Source organism: Eleutherodactylus coqui, chromosome 5 (genome assembly GCF_035609145.1).
Source record: "Eleutherodactylus coqui strain aEleCoq1 chromosome 5, aEleCoq1.hap1, whole genome shotgun sequence".
NCBI classification, from domain to species: domain Eukaryota; kingdom Metazoa; phylum Chordata; class Amphibia; order Anura; family Eleutherodactylidae; genus Eleutherodactylus; species Eleutherodactylus coqui.
The window spans coordinates 3,670,137-3,684,392 of NC_089841.1; the positions used below are offsets into that span (position 1 = coordinate 3,670,137).

Consider the following 14,256-nt stretch of genomic DNA (forward strand, 5'->3'; position numbering starts at 1 on the left):
TGATCAGCCCTTATATCCGGCTCTTCTGCTTTCTTCTTAACCTCAACCTTAATATCCATTAGATTATCACCCTAAACAAGAGAAAAAAAGATTTCCACAGAAAATATTATGAAGTTTTGGTTACAGAAAAGTTTAGTAGAAAGCTGCATTACAATCTATAGAGGACTTGAAGAAAACAGGATTTTTGCTATAACTTACTGTAAAATAACTCTCACATCCTGTTCATTGGGGGACACAGCAAGATCTTGGGACATTCCATAGCAGTAGCCAAGGCGACGGGAAATATAAGAGGCCACATGTGTAAAGAAGCGTAATCAGCTCTTCAACTGCGACTTGCGTTAATGGCTGGCCAGACATCCAGCATGCCCAGAGACCGAGGATAAAGGGGCCTAAGAAACGGCCCATCTATCCACCGGGAGAGAACTCCTTACAAGGACCATCCAAGTAACATGTATACCGTAACATGGCCTGAAGGTATGACGTCCTTGGCACGGTAACCCTGTACTGCAGTGGGTCGGAGTTACTATGAGGATCCCCCCTCGGAAGTCCAAGGACATGACTTGTGTTGTCAGGAGGACCAGCAGAGAGCCAGGGTGACTGAATGCCACTGGAGGGAGGTAATCTTGTGAAGTCACACACAGCCCACCTGTGATCGCCATGTCTACTGGGACAAGTTGCAATCGACCAAGGTAGCAACCAAAGCCTTCATTGAAGTGGATCCCGAGACCACCTGCCATGAGGGAATATGCAACAAGCGGATAACGGGTTGGCCGTTTACAAAGATGTCAGCAACCACATGACTCTAATCAGTCACCAGAAAACATGATGTTACGGCAGGATTACACAACGTATAGGAATGTCGCTGGTCTGCCTGAGGAAGTATCAGGAGTAGGGAGGGACGAGCACTAGAACTGAAAGCAGTATAAGTGTATACTGATCCTCGGCCTCCTGCAAGCAACAATGCAGGAGGAGTATAGCGCAGGAGGATCGCAGGATGCTTCCGGATCCGTCTGATATAAACACTTGGTCCATCGGACATCGCTCTATAAGGCGTAAGCTGAACCAGACCTGAGATAAGCAGAATCCCCCTACCCCAGTGTCTCCCCTCCATATTAGTGACAGTGAGCCTGCACCAAACAAAAGGACCTCGAAAAATGGCATTAGCATCCAACCCCAGGGACAGCAACTCCAGGGAGAGAGTCCATGGATGCCCGAGATGGCCAAGCTAAGAACTTGCCACGGCTGACAGAACTCGCTGTCCCATCATTCTACAAAGCATTGTTGTGAAGGTTCCGAAACCCCTTGGAGATTGAAGCCATAGAGGTTCAGCGTCTCATAGAGCTGACCGCAGGGATACCAGTAGACGGGTTCACAGCCCCCAGCTCCCTGTCGGAGGATGGAAACCAGGACTTACCGCCATACGTAGACACAACACCACTGTTCACACGACGAGACATTCTGTGACCGGACATCAATCTCGTATCGTGGGGAGAGCGCATATACTATGTGGCTCTGTGCGGCCCCGCCGGTGTTGCTCCTGTAAAAGGAGATCGCGCCAAAGCTCCATTAGTCCACCAGCTACAGAGCAGTGACCATTGCAGGGCACCTTGTGACATGCAGTTCGCCTCTCGGTCACAGCCTTTGCCACATCGGACCGTACACGTCCAAAACACCGGTCACCTCGCAGACCACAAAACGGTCAAGGCAGCGGCAAGCACACATAGCATTGTGGCTACTAACAGCGAAAACCACCACGCTGTGATGAACTGCAGACCGCACGGTGGCCAAAACACACACAGGCCGCACAGCGGGGCTGTGTCGCACTGTAAAAAAATCAATGCCGCCAGCAGCAAATAACGCCGGCTGGATGTGGAGCGACCGTTCCCCTTCTGACCAGCTGCTTTCTCTGGACGCCGGGACCGAGAGCCCATGAGCGAGAGAGGTAGAGGGCTGAGGGGCGGCCGAATGGCGGGACTAAGAGGAACTAGCGCTCATACATGGGCCACTACGGGAGGGCTCCCTGGACAGAGGGGAGCTACCTCTTTGGTGAGATCTGCCACGAGACGACTCCCGAGAAAGGGTACCATGTCTGTCCCTATCCAGCTTCCTTAAAATGGCTGCCGACGACCAAGCCAGATCGGAGACTGCTGTTGCAAGTACCAGCAGGATGGGAGGCGGGCACACAGCAGGGCCAGACTGACCGCATGGAAATTCCGTGTTACAGCGAGTGCAGGCGTAAAGCACGGCTCTGACTGTGGCTTGTCCAGTACCTTCCGGTTTGGGATCGGACATGGCATTAGCACAATACCGTGCACAGTCACCGGGTAGTGTTGCCGCAGGCAGAGCTTACCCTCCAAGAGGACAGACAGATCCCAGCGCTTCTCCGCAGCAGCAGCAGCTCTGGACACCCGCATGCGATAGAGCCAGGAGCAGACACAGTCCGACGGGGAGGAAGGCAGAGAGCCTGGTACAACTGGTACCAGGGAGAGGGGGGGAGCGGAGGAGGATGCTCATTCGGCCCTCCTCCCATGATTCCTGCTCTAACCTACTGTGGGCGTGACCTAGACTAGGTCCAAGCCGGGGCCTAGAGTTATATTTCTCCCCACTTGCCCTTGCAGCTTGCTGGGCCAGGACGCCACCACAACGATTGAGTGCATCGGCAGCCTAGCCTTGCGGCAGTCACGGCCATGCAGCTACCCCTCATTGCAAACTGCCGCAGCACCAGAAGCAGGTAGGCCTGAAAAGCCGGGGACTAAATCACTAGCCGTACCGACCAGACCTGCACGAGTAGCCACCGCCGCGCACGGGGAACCCCCCACACATGGGGATAGCGGGGTCTAGCGGGCCCGACAAGACGGGGACCACAATAATGGCCGCGGTAGCGCGGCAATCACCGCACTGCCTCTTTGGCGTGGCAACCCCAAAACGCAGCTGAGCACCCACCGAGACCCCCGACATTGCCACACATAGGGAGAGCAGAGCAGGGCCTACCAGAAGCTGGTTCAGGCATCATCCTTTAGCGCTCACATTCTGATTGCCATGATGCCAGGAGTTCACTTCCAATTCCTTCCCAGTTAGCCCTTAGTGGTGAGAAGATCTAGATAAGGAATTCTAGATTTCCTGACATTTTTACAGTAAGCTTTAGAGCTTCCTTAAAGGGATTGTCCCGTTGTGAGAAGTGGCTGTGTGCACTCCTGTATGGCCATTACAACTTTGTAATATACATTGTGATGTCACCATATAGAAGTTATATACTCACCTACAGGTGTGGCCCCCCCCCCCCGTGCTCCCCCACGTTGACGATCCCGTCGTCCCTGGATACGACCATTTCTTCCAGCCGGCTTCTCCAGTAGTCGTACATGTGCAATAGAGATCCTCCTTTTGTGGACGCTCCTTTTGTGGATGCTCACCCTCTTCATGGAGGAAGAGGGTGAGCATAACGGCTGTCAAGTGTGCTGGGCGGGGTGCCTGTGGAGGGGGGGCAGTCAGGGTGCTGGACGGGCTGCATATGGGGGGGGGGGGGTGTCTGCGAGGGGGAGCTGTCAGTGAGCAGGTCAGGGTGCCTGGGGGGGGGGGGGGGGCTGTCATAGTGCTGGTCGGGGTGTCTGCGGGGGTGAGGGGGGTGGCTGTCAGTGTGCTGGTCAGGGTGCTTTGGGGGGAGGGCTATTAGGGGGCTGGTCAGGGTGCCTGCAAAGGGAGGGCTGTCAGTATGATGGTCGGGCTGTCCGCGGGGGGGGGGGGGGGGGGCGCTGTCACTGTGCTGGTCGGGGTGCCTGGGGGGGGGGGGGGCACCTGTCAGTGTGCTGGTCGGGGTGCCTGGGGGGGGGCACCTGTCAGTGTGCTGGTCGGGGTGCCTGGGGGGGGGGACGGACACCTGTCAGTGTGCTGGTCGGGGTGCCTAAGGGGGAAGGGGGGCTGTCACTGTGCTGGCCGCAGTGCCTAAGGGGGAAGTGCTGCCAGTATTGTGTTCAGGGTGCTTGCGGGGGGGGGGGCTTTAAGGTGTAGGTCAGATAAAGGGCGGTGGGGAGGAGGAGGTGTTGATGTCGTCAATGTATTGTCCGGGAGGGGGCGTCCCACAGACTTGCCGCTGTGGGATGTGAAGCCACACAGACTTGCCGCTGTGGGATGTGAAGCCACACAGACTTGCCGCTGTGGGATGTGAAGCCACACAGACTTGCCGCTGTGGGATGTGAAGCCACACAGACTTGCCGCTGTGGGGTGAGCTGTCACATAGACTTGTCACTGGATGTGGAGTGTGCTGTCACAGACTTTTTGCTGTGGGGTGCGCTGTCACATAGACTTGTCGCCGTGGGGTGCGCTGTCACATAGACTTGTCGCCGTGGGGTGCGCTGTCACATAGACTTGTCGCCGTGGGGTGCGCTGTCACATAGACTTGTCGCCGTGGGGTGCGCTGTCACATAGACTTGTCGCCGTGGGGTGCGCTGTCACATAGACTTGTCGCCGTGGGGTGCGCTGTCACATAGACTTGTCGCCGTGGGGTGCGCTGTCACATAGACTTGTCGCCGTGGGGTGCGCTGTCACATAGACTTGTCGCCGTGGGGTGCGCTGTCACATAGACTTGTCGCCGTGGGGTGCGCTGTCACATAGACTTGTCGCCGTGGGGTGCGCTGTCACATAGACTTGTCGCCGTGGGGTGCGCTGTCACATAGACTTGTCGCCGTGGGGTGCGCTGTCACATAGACTTGTCGCCGTGGGGTGTGCTGTCACATAGACTTGTCGCCGTGGGGTGTGCTGTCACATAGACTTGTCGCCGTGGGGTGTGCTGTCACATAGACTTGTCGCCGTGGGGTGTGCTGTCACAGACTTGTCGCCGTGGGGTGTGCTGTCACAGACTTGTCGCCGTGGGGTGTGCTGTCACAGACTTGTCGCCGTGGGGTGTGCTGTCACAGACTTGTCGCCGTGGGGTGTGCTGTCACAGACTTGTCGCTTTAGCCTCCCAAAAAAAGCAATAAAAAAGTGATAAAAAAAAAAAAACGTACATTCCCCAAAATGGTACCAATAAAAGCTACAGCTCGTCTAGCAAAAAATCAGCCCTCCCAGAGCTCCGTCCACGGACAAATACAAATGTTATAGGACTTTGAATGCAGCGATTTAGGAAAAAAAAAAAAAGGGTTTTATTGCAGAAAAGTGGAAAAACCTAAAAAAAAAATCTAAGCATTTTGGCATCGCTGTCCCCGTACCGACCCACATGGCGTCATTCATGCTGCAGGATTAACGCTGTAAAAAAAGAAGAAAAAATAAATAAATCTATGGCAGAATTGATGCGTTTTCTCTCTCTGCGCTCATAAAAATAATAATAAAACTTTTCCAATATAATCTGTGTACCCAAATATGGGGCCAATAAAAACTACAGGTCGCCACGCAAAAAACAAGCCCCCATACGGCCGCAGCGACGGAAAAATAAAAAACGTATGGCTTTTAAAAAATGGAGATGAAAATCTGCCCCAAACCGTTGCGTCCTTCAGCCCAAGAATAGGCCGTGTCATTAAGGGGTTAACGTGCATCCTCGTTAGTTTTACCCCACCAGCACCTCACACACGAGAGCTGATTGGCCGTGCGTCTCGCCCTTACAGGAAGTGGCGTAGAGATTTCTAAATTGTAAGACGGTAGTGGGGATTCAATGGTGTCCCCTCCAAGCAGTCCCTACAGAAAACACATCCTTGCACAAAGGTTCCTACTCAGACATATCTGTTCCCATAGAAGTACAATATCATCGTGAGGTCCGTGCTCATCTGTCTACGTCCAGAGTGAAGCAGACATGTAACGTGCGGGGGTATAGATAGAAGAAGCGACAAGACCAAAGGTCCATCACCACACATAAGCCCCTTCCAAAATACATGATCAGAAGAGAAGACTATGACGCCCCTGGTACCCGGACACTACCCCCAGAGGAAGCCATCTCTGGGCGGCACACTGTCGGGGCGCCGCTAGGGCGGCGCTCTATATGGTATACGTATGTTCAGTTCTTCTGCGTGGTAACATGTGACGGCTAGTAATGTATGTAATGTGATGCTGGTGATACATTATATGATTGTTCTCAGCAAGAGAAACGACGTAATCTTGTAGATATGATACCTTTTAATGGCTAACAAAAATACATGATGTAATAATAGCGAGCTTCCGATCCAACACAGGGTACTTCTTCCCGCTTAAATGGATTGGATCTGAAGAGGCATGGATATTTATACACGCTTATAACATACATACTTATGACAAGGCACAGATATGGATGTGATTGGTTCGCACTTAAAAGGAATTCTGCAAACCAGAAAACTTTTTTTGTCTAGGCACTGATAGCAGAGTGAAAGTTTTATGGTCCCTAAATTACTGTTGGAGGGGGGAAAAGGTCAACAGGCTCGAATTGTTATAAGAGATACACAAACATTTTTAGCTAAATACTGATAAGGGAGTGAAAGTTTATGGTCCCTGAATTACTGTTGATGGGGGTCTTATCTGTGCAATAGATGTCTCACACTTCCCAGTCACCCATAACTCCTGGGGAATCATTTAACCCCGTATTCAGTGTGTCAAAGGTTATCAATTTATATTCCCAAATTCTTCTGTGGTTTTGTGACTTGAAACCACCCTTCAATATCAAAACTCTCATATCTCCTATGTCATGTCCATGGCTAGAGAAGTGTTCGGCCACAGGTAATTCTCTTCTTCTGTGTTCAATCGTGTGGCGATGAGATCTCATCCTGGCTTTCAGTTTCTGTCCTGTTTCTCCAACATAAAGACCCCCAACAGGACATTTACTGCACATGATCAGGTACACAACATTGGACGAGGAACATGTGAATGTCCCTGGGATCTTATAGTCCTGCTGTGTGTTGGGGATCCGTATCCTGTCCGCAGTCAGTACATGTGAGCAGGTCTTACAGCTCCTTACATTACAGGGATAAGTTCCTTTTTGTGTGTCAGAGGGTAATGCACTCCTGATTATAAAGTTCCTCAAGTTAGGAGGTTGCCTGTAACACAGAAGCGGAGGGTCCGGGAATATGGTTTTCAGACGGTCATCCTTGTGCAGGGTATGGTGGAGTTTTCTTGCGGTTTTTCCTCAGTACCTCTAGTTGCGGATTGTAGGTCACTACTAGAGGCACACGATTTTTTGGTGATACATTGTAACATCAACCATTACACTAATGCAGATCTGACCGATGACGGGCTGTCTGTGTGTGTGGGAGCGCCCGGCCGCCCGTGTGGGAGCGCCCGGCCGCCCGTGTGGGAGCGCCCGGCCGCCGTCAAACTTACACATTTTATATAGCAATATTGGTAATAATGTTTTTACATATTCCTTATCTGTGTATTGAGACGTCTGGGGTGGATGTAACGTCTACACAGCTGTATACATACGTGTGCCCACTGTTATTTTGGAGTATCATTTTCAGTAAGGGCGCGCACTGGAGTATCTCCTCCCTGGAGGTTTTCAGTTTTAGATGCGTTTCAAGTTGTGAAATACATAGATCGGCTACACAAGTGGCAGCTATATTTGTTTCTACCAGACCAGATGTGGTTTCCTACGGTTTCTTAAGAAGATCTGCTTTCTTCTGCATGGGATCTTTCAGTTGAGACGTATCTTGAAAGGGCAGGGAGGGCTTCCTAATTATCTTGGCCACTCGGATGTCATCCTCTGGCACCTCACTCAAAGATTTGTATCTGCTGGTGCAGACAGGAGTCCATCTGTAAATTCATGGGGATGGCCAGCCTACTTTCTGGGGTTTCCCACTCATCGTCACGAGGCGTTTTAGAGTCTCATTCACGGGAAAAGCTATTGTACAACGTGACCTAAGAGCCCTGAAGACCCCATCGTGAACCGGACATGGTTGCTGGACGTCCAACACCTCCATGGTATTACAAGCTGCTTGTAGCAATTCATCAATATTTTGGTTAGAAAAATAATATTTCTTATCGTCTACAATTCTGGGGGTTGTTAATTCATAAACTTCCCCCTCTGAATATTCTAATTCAGATGGTTCAGGTGTGGAGGATACATCACCCCGAGTATGGGCCCCTTTTTGCCGACTTAGAGGGGCCAGGCTGGGAAGCCGGTTCCATTTTTAATGCTTGGACCTCCTCCCTGACTATTTGGTGGAGACCATCCATTAAGGATTCCTGCTCCTTTCTGACCACCACTGTTCGTCGAACAGGCACTGGATCGGGCTTCTTCATCGCTTAGGTAAGCGATCTTTTTCCGTCCTGCCTCCAGCATCCATGGAGGACTCTCCTCTGTATCCGTCTGGGACAGGAAAAACACTGGAGAATGGTGGTAGGAGGTCGCCGTTTGGACTCTCCTCTTCTTGTGCCAACAAGGCCAAGAGTGTCTTATAAGGAGATGGATAATGTGTCCTCCAGCTGTCCCGTATCAATCAGCTGCCATTCAGCACACTAGATTTGAGCTGACATCCTTCTCCTCTTGGATCTACTGTGTAGATAGAGATTAGATAGCCAGGTATATATATATATATAGTGATGTAGAGACCTCCGGCTGTCAGACATGTATGAGCCTTGTGCCTATGACCGTTCCCATGGCATGTAGTAGCTAGTGTTTGTCAGGCCCTGTGAAAAGCTGGGTAACTTACACTGCTCTAATCCCCCCTTTCTCTTGGGTAATTGGCAAGCCTTTGATATACAAGAGGACAGGAAACCCCTTGTCCCAATGTCAATACCACTGACTATTGACCTGTAGATACTAATTTGCTTCCCGATTGCCTTTTAAGAGATAATTGCATTGCCTCACCTTAGCTGTGATGTAAATAAACCCTAATCTCTTCAGGCCTCCAGACCCCAAAAATCTGCTGAGTTAGAATTAGTAGGGGGAAGTCGCATTAAATTAATTCTTTACCTGTTAATGAAGTCTTAAGGCCATTTTACAGGCAGCGGTTATCACACAAAAGCCATCCTGAACCTTCAGGTCCCCATGAAATCCTTGCCACTGATAAGAGGGACCACAGAGTTCCCCATGGCAGCGCTGATAACTGTCCCACTGGAGAACAATAGTAAAGTATGTAGAGAACAGACCACCCGCTGTTCTCTAAATACACGCAGCGAAGTACTAATCGGCTGATTAACCCATTAGTACCTAATGCAAAGTGATAGCTGAACACTGTCAGCTTCTGATGAATTTGGAGCGATCATCTGTGTAACTGTACCTTTAAGGCCCGTTTACACTGGACGATTAACGCTAAAAATTCGCTCATCAGCAATCGTTCTAGCGATAATCGGTGCGTGTAAATAAGCGCGGGGCACCCGCATGTCGGGCTCTTTTCGCTGATCGTTAAAATCAAGCTCACTTGATTTTAGCAATCAGTTTTGTCAGTGGTTCTCCACTGTGCTGATAGCCTCGGGCTCAGGAAGGCTTCATTAGCATACATAATTAGTGTTTAAGGAGCTGAGAAGCTACTTGAATACCAATTATTTTTTATGCAAAATATTCTTTGGAGGATCATCTGTGTAGCTGCACCTTTAGGAAGCTCCGTTATCTAAGGCTGACTTTCCAAGATGATTGGGCACCGTCCGAGGGTAACCTGTCATTAAACATTCCGGGCGTATGAAGGTCCCATCCCAATATGAATCAGATTTTCAGAATCAGGAGGCCCGACCAAACAAAACGCATCTAAACGCAGTAAGGTCTGAGGCCCAGAACACCCAGATCTGGCAAAATCTAGGTCTGACCATATACGTTTGTAGACTCGATGCATAGGTAGAATGAGGACAAAAAATGTGCCACGCCGGTATTCTCGATCGGCCGCCTTCTCACCGAGATATGACCGAAACTAGGGAATTATGATTTTTCTGAGTTCCAAAAAACCCAACCCTCCCTTCTCTGTATGACCTCAGAGGGGGTGGGGAGGAGGTTGTGCTGCGGGACCCTTTAAAACGTGGGATCCTACAGGTCCAAATGGTCGATGCACGCTGATGTGGCCCTCGGTGAAGATGAGTCTGACACAACTGATCTATGGTCTCTGGTCAGCGGTCATCCTGCTATCTCCACCGTCCTCATTACACAAGTAGAAGACATAAGACTGAAGACAACACCTTCACGGCCCCCATACACCTCATAGGGAATGTCTCCATCTACCTGATGGTCCTGTGGAGGATGAGGATGGGGACATCTCTCTGGGGGTCTCCTCTTACTGGATGGAACTGCAGGAAACACAGAAAGTGATGGAATGTATTCCCCACATACAGATAATTACAGGCGATGTGTATTTATGTCTATTACCTGGTGATGTCGGCGGCCGGTGGTCCTCCATCATGACGTCCTTGTACAGATCCCGGTGTCCTCCTATATACTCCCACTCCACCATGGAGAAATAGACGGTGACATCCTGACACCTTATAGGAACCTGACAACACAACATACAGTCATCACCCAGACCCTCCTGTTACTGTATAATGTCCCCCACATTCCCCGCAGCGTCACCTCTCCGGTCAGCAGCTCCGTCATCTTCTTGGTGAGGTCTAGAATCTTCTGTACATTGATGTTCTCATGTATCGGTGGGCGAGGTGGGGGCCCAATGAATGTGCTCAGGGGTCTTCCCCATCCATCACACACAGGGGCCCAACATCCATCACTAGAGGTCTTCACTACTGTGTAATCCTGGATACAGGGAGACATTAATAAATATCACTACAGACATTACCAGAGTCCATCACCTCTACAGTGACATCATCTGTTATCCCAATAGATAAGAATGATGTAGTGTGACTTCAGACTTTCTCCCCCTGAGAAGGAAATATATATATCCTTGTAGGTAGAAAAGAAAACACTGGAATATTTACATTTATATAGATATAGTTCTGTGCCTTTCTTTTTATATGTATACTAACTTTATTCTTATATGTACTAACTCTATGAAAAACTTAATACTTCGCCTTATATCAGATATGCCAAGATGCGTTGCAAGGCAAACAGAGAAAGAATGTCCAAAGAAACTAGATGAAGGATGAAGGTTAAAGTGAAGGAGAGAAGAGATATGAAGAATGCATGCTTAGCCGCTTTCTTAGAATTGAGTGGGTGATTCTTTGCACTGGAGTTAATTGAATACGTGATTTTCTGTACACAAGCCAGAGGCGCCGTATCAAGATAACGACTGTTTTCACTGTCTCAGCCGGAAATCCGGACTTCCCGTATATGGTTATACTGTGAATTTGAGCCAATGAGCCCATCACACATTCCTAGTGATGAGACCAAAGGGTATAAGATCCCATGTAATCTGTAATAAAGTGCGCAGTCATGTCCCCGTGTGAGGAACTATACCAGACTTCCGTGTGTGGTGTTTTCTTCTTTACCGCCGGCAGCGGGGCAAGTGGGGTGGGCCTGATTGATGCTGTACGCAGAAATTTCCCTGACAATTGGCGCCCAACGTGGGGCGACAAAACCGGAGCCGTGCAGCCTTGTCCACCCGGATCCACGCCACGGGGAAGCCGTCCTGCTGCAAACCGAGCCTGATCAACTCACAGAACTCCAGGTAAGACCAGCATATATTTATGTTGTGTTTTACACTGCGAGTCTTGCAGCGGGAGGGACTATCTGTGTTTTGTGACCGGACGGGTTGGGTTAAGAGTTCTACACGGTAACTCGTGGGCTTCAGGTTTGCCGTCACGGACCACTGACCGTGATATGCGCACCAATCGCTCACCCAGGGACTAGTCATTAGTCTATTTGTACTTTGAAGTCCGTAGCGTTTTAGCAATAGTGAAGGTTGTTTGTTGTATCTGCAGAATTTTTTTCTTCTCTTTCTTTTTCATTTGGTCTCATAGAAGAAGGAACCCTCGGTTGTTTTAGTTGTTAATGGTTTAGCTGAGGAGAGGGATGCACTCTGTGAGACAGGTCCCATAGAAGAAGGAACCCTCCGTTGTTTTAGTTGTTAATGGTTTAGCTGAGGAGAGGGATGCACTCTATGAGTTAGGTCTCATAGAAGAAGGGACCCTCGGTTTTAGTTTAGTTTAGTTGTTGATGGTTTAGCTGAGGAGAGGGATGCACTCTTTGGGACTGGTTCCATAGAAGAAGATGCCTTCGGTTGTTTTGCCATATATAAGGGGCTGACAATTCGGGTCAAAAGGATGCATTCTATGGAGCGTATTATTATTATTATTGTTGTTCTAATATGCGTAAGACCTTATTAAAGAAGACAGAGCCCCTCAAGGGCTGCCGCCGTGCGGATCAATTGGTGGAGGAGAGTTACAATCTGTAAAATGTAAGAAAACTTATGAAAATGTGTAACAAGGACCCGCATGGTAGATTACAGCATGGTGTCTGGGAGGAGGTCTTTAGGACCAAGAAGCGTGCCTTGAAAGACCAAGGTTTGCTAGAAAGTGCTGGAGTGAGGAGGAGAAGCAGAGAGACAGTCAGAGAAAGTTAAGTATGTACACGTATTAAGAAAGTATCCGTAAGTGAAATGTTGGAAAGTACAGTAAGTGATCAAGAGGGTGTCGGGAGAGTGTCTACTGAAGGTTACATTGGCAGTTAGGTAGGGAGAGAAATATGGGAAACAAGCAAAGTCGAGAAGGTTACAATGCATGTGATTTGTTGGCAAAGAGAGGAGAAGGTGTATAATACTAGATAGATATAGATGTATGTGTATGTGTATATATGTGTGCAAATGGTTAACTGAGCTTGCTTTTAGAGGAGAAGGTTTGTTTACCTGAAGCTGCAGAGTCTGTGTTTAGTTTTCAAGGTCAAGCGATAACAAAGCAGAGAGAATGAAATAATGACCCTGGATAATATCTTTGCTTGCTTAAATGGAATGGAGGCTTGAAATGAATTTAATTAATTATACTGTCTTAGTAGGCAGGAAATATAGCAATTTCTAAGGTATATTCTTACTTATACAGGGGCTGAAAATGAAAAACATGTTGCAGGGTCCCAGGATATGTGTTATTTATGAGTTCAAATGCAGGGAATAGTTAAACTAAAACAACTCTGTTCAGTTGGTTTTGCATATTCATATAGAGATAACAGATATTTTGCAAAGGTGGGGGCTTTCAGCTCAGGGTCAAATACAGAGAAAGAAAGACAAGGGGGGCTGAAAGATACCCACACATTCTAAAATACTTCAGCGTTTAATATAGCATATAATAGCTTCAGTAGATAAGAAATATAGAATGTCTCAGTCACTCAGCAAACTTTTTCACATAATTTGTCATAAATAGCGCTCATTCACAATCTCATCCCAATAGAATCATGTACTTTATAACATTATAGCACTCACCTCAATGTTTTTCAACTGATGTATGTTTGTTTGTCAAACTTTTTTTGTCTGTGCATCTGTATGTACTGGTACACCTTCAATGGGGGGTGGCGGAGCAGACTTGAGCGCATGGATGGATGAGAGTTAGTGACCCGTGTTCGGGCTGTGGTGAGTGTGTGATGCAGGTAATGACTGGGGATAAAAGTCCTCCCCATGCATGGGACTTTGCTTGGTTGTGATGTGGATGCTTAGACTGTACAGCTGAAATGAAGTTAGGAAAAAAGACGCACGCAGCCAGTATCGAAGGGGTGGAGCTAGATGATGTAAAGGACGTAATGTTTCATCCCTCTTGTCCACAAGGGAGGGGGTGAGGATCTTGAGTAGCTAGTAAAAGTTTTTTTTGTTTTGTTTTTTTCTCTCTCAAATTTGATAAGACATTGCAGGCAGGATCAGATTAATAATGAATTTGCTTAAAGGATCTCACATTTCAAATATTAATAGGTGTTTGTAGATTATTCTGCCCTGATGTAACTCATGTCTCTGTTATTGGTGCTAACATCTTACAGGCCTTATCTGCATCCATCAAATCTTTTTACAATGTTATACTACCTTGAAACCGGGTACTCTTCTTACAATTGAGTACCCTGGTTCAAAGGGGGGGGGGGGGGGGGAGGAGAAGGCATAGGTGATCTAGGTATTGCAAATCAGCCATTTTTAAATTTTTTGCAACAAGATTCTGATCTTTTTGAAATAGAATATCAGCATGATTGTCTAGCATTGATGCAACAAGAAAATTTAAGTTTTAAAAAGTTACTGAAAGCCCTTGTTAATGCATATTTTGAGTTGCTTTTTATAGATGGTACCAGGGTGATTGACAACTCCACTCCGGTTATGCAGTCGTAACACAACATGACACGGTAAAAGCAGAATCTCTGCCTCCGCATGTCTCAGCACAAGAAGCGGAATTAAAAGCACTCACGGAGGCGTGTAGAGTGGCCCCAGGTAAGACGGCAAACATTTACACTGACTCCCGGTATGCATT

The 14,256-nt window shown here is 48.4% G+C and overlaps 1 protein-coding gene and 1 long non-coding RNA gene across 2 annotated transcripts in view; both read right to left on the bottom strand.

The window, feature by feature from the left end:
* LOC136627267 (zinc finger protein 304-like) overlaps positions 1 to 14,256 on the bottom strand; it is a 218,256-nt gene that overhangs the window by 19,440 nt on the left and 184,560 nt on the right. The gene's annotated exons all lie outside the window — the stretch shown is intronic.
* Positions 5,175 to 10,317, bottom strand: LOC136627271 (uncharacterized). The gene is made up of 3 exons (XR_010792765.1): positions 10,244 to 10,317; positions 10,100 to 10,164; positions 5,175 to 5,238 (listed from the first exon to the last, which is right to left on the bottom strand). It is a non-coding gene; the product is annotated as an uncharacterized lncRNA (long non-coding RNA).